Genomic DNA, 5959 nt, shown 5'->3' on the forward strand with positions numbered 1-5959 from the left:
TTGTGTAGAGTTTTAAAGTTATGTTGGGTTAGGGTTGTGTTGTGTTCAGTTGAGTTAAGTTGAGTTCAGTTCAGTTCAGTTGTGTTATGTTGTGTTGTGTTGAGTTGTATTAAGTTGTTGTGAGTTGAGTTGTTGTGTTGAGTTCAGTTGTGTTGAGTTGTTATATTGAGTTGTGAGTTGAGTTGTTGTGTTGAGTTCAGTTGTGTTGAGTTGTTGTGAGTTGAGTGTTGTTGAGTTGTGTTGTGTTGTGCTGAGTTGAGTTCAGTGGAATTGTTCAGTTGAGTTGTGTTGAATTGTTCAGTTGAGTTGAGTTGTGTTGAATTTAGTTGTGTTGAGTTGAATTGTTCAGTTGAGTTGTGTTGAATTGTTCAGTTGAGTTGAGTTGAGTTGTGTTGTGTTGTGTTGTGTTGTGTTGTGTTGTGTTGTGTTGTGTTGTGTTGTGTTGTGTTGAGTTGTGTTGAGTTGAGTCGAGTGAGTTGAATTGAGTTGTGTTGAGTTGAGTTGAATTAAGTTGTGTTGAGTTGAATTGTTCAGTTGAGTTGAGTTGAGTTGAGTTGTGTTGAATTGTTCAGTTGAGTTGAGTTGAGTTGAGTTGAGTTGAATTGAGTTGTGTTGAGTTGAATTGTTCAGTTGAGTTGAGTTGAGTTGTGTTGTGTTGAGTACAGTTCAGTTCAGTTCTGTTGAATTGTTCGGTTGAGTTGTGTTGAATTGTTGAGTTGAGTTGAATTGAGTTGTGTTGAGTTGAATTTTTCAGTTGAGTTGAGTTGAGTTGAGTTGTGTTGTTGAGTTGTGTTGAGTTGAATTGTTGAGTTGAGTTGAGTTGAGTTGAGTTGTGTTGAATTGTTCAGTTGAGTTGAGTTGAGTTGAGTTGTGTTGAGTTGAATTGTTCAGTTGAGTTGAGTTGAGTTGAGTTCAGTTGTGTTGAATTGTTCAGTTGTGTTGAGTTGAATTGAGTTGTGTTGAGTTGAGTTGAATTGTTCAGTTGAGTTGAATTGTTCAGTTGTGTTTAGTTGAATTGAGTTGTGTTGAGTTGAATTGTTCAGTTGAGTTGTGTTGTGTTGAGTACAGTTCAGTTCAGTTCAGTTGAGTTGTGTTGAATTGTTCAGTTGAGTTGAGTTGAGTTGAATTGAGTTGTATTGAGTTGAATTATTTAGTTGAGTTGAGTTGAGTTTAGTTGAGTTGAGTTGAATTGAATTGAGTTGTGTTGAGTTGAATTGTTCAGTTGAGTTGAGTTGAGTTGAGTTCAGTTGTGTTGAATTGTTCAGTTGTGTTGAGTTGAATTGAGTTGTGTTGAGTTGAGTTGAATTGTTCAGTTGAGTTGAATTGTTCAGTTGTGTTTAGTTGAGTTAAATTGAGTTGTGTTGAGTTGAATTGTTCAGTTGAGTTGTGTTGTGTTGAGTACAGTTCAGTTCAGTTCAGTTGAGTTGTGTTGAATTGTTCAGTTGAGTTGAGTTGAGTTGAATTGAGTTGTATTGAGTTGAATTATTTAGTTGAGTTTAGTTGAGTTGAGTTGAATTTAATTGAGTTGTGTTGAGTTGAATTGTTCAGTTGAGTTGAGTTGAGTTGAGTTCAGTTGTGTTGAGTTGAATTGAGTTGTGTTGAGTTGAATTGTTCAGTTGAGTTGTGTTGTGTTGTGTTGAGTACAGTTCAGTTCAGTTCAGTTGAATTGTTCAGTTGAGTTGTGTTGAATTGTTCAGTTGAGTTGAGTTGAATTGAGTTGTATTGAGTTGAATTATTTAGTTGAGTTGAGTTTAGTTGAGTTGAATTGAATTGAGTTGTGTTGAGTTGAATTGTTCAGTTGAGTTGAGTTGAATTGAGTTGTGTTGAGTTGAATTGTTGAGTTGAATTGAGTTGTGTTGAGTTGAATTGTTCAGTTGATTTGAGTTGAGTTGAATTGAGTTGTGTTGAGTTGAATTGCTCAGTTGAGGTTAGTTGAGTTGTGTTGAATTGTTGAGTTGAGTTGTGTTGTGTTGAGTTCAGTTCAGTTCAGTTCAGTTCAGTTGAATTGTTATGTTGAGTTGTGTTGAATTGTTCAGTTGAGTTGTGTTGAGTTGAGTTGAGTTGTGTTGTGTTGTGTTGTGTTGAGTTGAGTTGAGTTGAGTTGTTGAGTTCAGTTCAGTTCAGTTCAGTTTAATTGTTCTGTTGAGTTGAGTTGAATTGTTCAGTTGAGTTGAGTTGAGTTGAGTTGTTGAGTTCAGTTCAGTTCAGTTCAGTTGAATTGTTCTGTTGAGTTGAGTTGAATTGTTCAGTTGAGTTGAGTTGAGTTGAGTTGTGTTGAGTTGTGTTGAGTTGAGTTGAGTTGAATTGTGTTGTGTTGAGTACAGTTCAGTTCAGTTCAGTTGAATTGTTCAGTTGAGTTGTGTTGAATTGTTCAGTTGAGTTGAGTTGTGTTGTGTTGTGTTGAGTACAGTTCAGTTCAGTTGAATTGAGTTGTGTTGTGTTGAATTGTTCAGTTGAGTTGAGTTGTGTTGAATTGTTCAGTTGAGTTGAGTTGAGTTAAATTGAGTTGTGTTGAGTTGAGTTGAATTGTCCAGTTGAGTTGTGTTGAATTGTTCAGTTGAGTTGAGTTGAGTTGAGTTGAATTGAGTTGTGTTGAGTTGAATTGTTCAGTTGAGTTGAGTTGAGTTGAATTGAGTTGTGTTGAGTTGAATTGTTCAGTTGAGTTGTGTTGTGTTGAGTACAGTTCAGTTCAGTTCAGTTTAATTGTTCAGTTGAGTTGTGTTGAGTTGAATTGAGTTGTGTTGAGTTGAATTGAGTTGTGTTGAGTTGAATTGTCCAGTTGAGTTGTGTTGAATTGTTCAGTTGAGTTGAGTTGAGTTGAGTTGAATTGAGTTGTGTTGAGTTGAATTGTTCAGTTGAGTTGTGTTGTGTTGTGTTGAGTACAGTTCAGTTCAGTTCAGTTGAGTTGAATTGTCCAGTTGAGTTGTTGAATTGTTCAGTTGAGTTGAGTTGAGTTGAGTTGAATTGTCCAGTTGAGTTGTGTTGAATTGTTCAGTTGAGTTGAGTTGAGTTGAATTGAGTTGTGTTGAGTTGAATTGTTCAGTTGAGTTGAGTTAAGTTGAATTGAGTTGTGTTGAGTTGAATTTTTCAGTTGAGTTGTGTTGTGTTGAGTACAGTTCAGTTCAGTTCAGTTCAGTTTAATTGTTCAGTTGAGTTGTGTTGAATTGTTCAGTTGAGTTGAGTTGAGTTGAATTGAGTTGTGTTGAGTTGAATTGTTCAGCTGAGTTGAGTTGAGTTGAGTTGTGTTGTGTTGTGTTGTGTTGAGTACAGTTTAGTTCAGTTCAGTTCAGTTCAGTTGAATTGTTCAGTTGAGTTGTGTCGAATTGTTCAGTTGAGTTGAGTTGAGTTGAATTGAGTTGAATTGTTTAATTGAGTTGTGTTGAATTGAGTTGAGTTGAGTTGAATTGAGTTGAATTGTTTAATTGAGTTGTGTTGAATTGAGTCGTGTTGAGTTGAGTTGAGTTGAGTTGAATTGTTTAGTTGAGTTGTTGAATTGAGTTGAGTTGAATTGTTTAGTTGAGTTGTGTTGAATTGAGTCGTGTTGAGTTGAATTGTTCAGTTGAGTTGAGTTGAGTTGAGTTGAATTGAGTTGTGTTGATTTGAATTGTTCAGTTGTGTTGAGTTGAATTTTTCAGTTGAGTTGAGTTGTGTTGTGTTGTTGAGTACAGTTCAGTTCAGTTCAGTTTAATTGTTCAGTTGAGTTGAGTTGAGTTGAGTTTAATTGTTTAATTGAGTTGTGTTGAATTGAGTTGAGTTGAGTTGAATTGTTGAGTTGAGTTGTGTTGAATTGTTCAGTTGTGTTCAGTTGTTGAGTTATTGATTACTGAGTCTTTAACGCTTCATTCCATCAGATTGAGAAACTGAAGAGACTGTCCCTGCCTCCCAGTGTGCACTATCCACCCTATCTGCCCTAAATAGTGTTGAAAACTTTTTAACTATATTTGAAACAAGAGAATGAATGATGCGTTTCCTGTGTGTTACTGAACACATGTCAGGGCTTCTCCTCACACACTCACTTCAGTGACTTCCACTGTATGAACCAATAAAGACATTCCTCAAAATATCTTTTGGTTTGAAGAAAGATGATAAATGATCATTTCTGGTTTCTGACATGTCTTCTCATGTCAACTGTATTATCGGCATTCATGCGTTTCTGGAATCATAAGTCAATTGATATAGTGTATGAACTGCAATATTGTGCGTGTGGAGCGCGTGTGTGGAGCGTGTGTGTAGAGCGCGTTGCAAACGCTGAACTCCTGCTGTGTTTCACATGTGGCGCATGAAGAACTTCTTATTTGATTTTAATGAGCAGAGGTCAATCCTCATGACCCTCATTAACACACACACACACAAGCACACACACACACACACACACACACTCTCTCTCACACACACAGATGGACAACATTCAGACTCTCCCCTGGTTTCTCTCTGAAGTGTGTTTGAGGACAGCAGAATCAGGAGCCAAACCCGCAGCGCCACAGACTCATCTCAGAGAGACAGTGAACGTGACAAACTCCACATCTGCTCTTCACACACTCCACAGAAGCACAAGCTGTCTTTATCCTGTGATTACAGGTGAAGATCAGCAGGACCTCCATCATGTTCTGGCTCAGGATACACTGATATATGTCAGCGGGCGAGTGAATGACCGAGTGTTTCTTCTGCTCCCAAAGTCACAATTCATCATCTTTAAACACTGATTCACTGATATGAGTGAAAGTCAATGATAGAAACAGATGTATGGTGTCAACTTTCTTTAACATCTACACTCTAGAAAACACTGGGTTAAAAACAATCCAATATGGGTTTTTAACTCAAGGGCTGGGTAAATATAGGGCAGAACACATGTGGGGCTCATTTTACCCAGCAGCAAATTGGGTCGTTTATTTTACCCAGCATAATGGGTTGATTCATTTTTACTATAGTAATTGTCATGATTCCTGTCTTGTGTTCCACTTGTTTTGTGTGTACTTTTGTCATTTCCTGTCTCGTGCGAAGTCTTGTAGTCCTGTGTAGTTTTTCATGTTGATTAGGTGTATCTTGTTTCCTCATTTCCTAGTTAAGCTTGTTTGCCCCTGTGTATTTATAGCCCTTGTGTTTCACTTGTTACTTTGTCAGTTGTTGTACATGTATGGTTGCTTCTAGTTCGGTTTTGTTTCTTTATCCCTGGAGTTCTTTATTATTTGTTCTATGTGTTATTTCATTGAAACCCTGCAGACAGATCTTCGCCTGCTTTGTCCAGCACGTTACAGTAATAGCTTTTTTTATTTCTTACTTCATAGATTCATATTTTACAGATTAACTTAAATCCTCTAAATAAATAAATACTCAATACACAACCAGGTTTGAAAGATAATTCTTTATTTTTTAACTTAAGCTTGAAATGAAACTTTAGAAGTAAAAGCGTTACACAAAAACTACCCAAACATTGTGTTGTTACGCCTGACCCAGGAGCTGGGTAACACAGACTCTACCCAAACACTGAGAACACAACCCAGAGAACTGACCCAGGAGACTCAACCCAGGAATTGGGAAGAAAAAATATGACCCGAGTGTTTCTTCTGCTCCCAAAGTCACAATTCATTATTTTTAAATACTAATAAGTGTGAAAGTAAATGATAAAAACAAAAATGATAAAGACCCTCTCATTTCTTCTGTTCTAAATATAATATATCTGATTCTAGTTTCTAATTGGCTGAATCAGCAACATATACAAATTATGTATTTGTTATTTACAAATAAATAATAATTAAAAGTCATGGACTTTCATTGTATGAACCAAAAAAGACATTTCTCAAAACATATTTTGGTTTGGAAGAACATGATAAATAATCATTTTCTCTCACTTTTCTCTTATTAATAAATCATTGCATTGAACTCATCTTTAATGAACTCTGTGGTTTGCTTTATTGTATGTATGTAATGCAGTTGTTGTGAGATTGTGTGTAGAGCTGAT

The sequence above is a fragment of the Squalius cephalus genome (assembly GCF_949319135.1).
Source record: "Squalius cephalus genome assembly, chromosome: 16".
Taxonomy (NCBI): Eukaryota; Metazoa; Chordata; class Actinopteri; order Cypriniformes; family Leuciscidae; genus Squalius; species Squalius cephalus.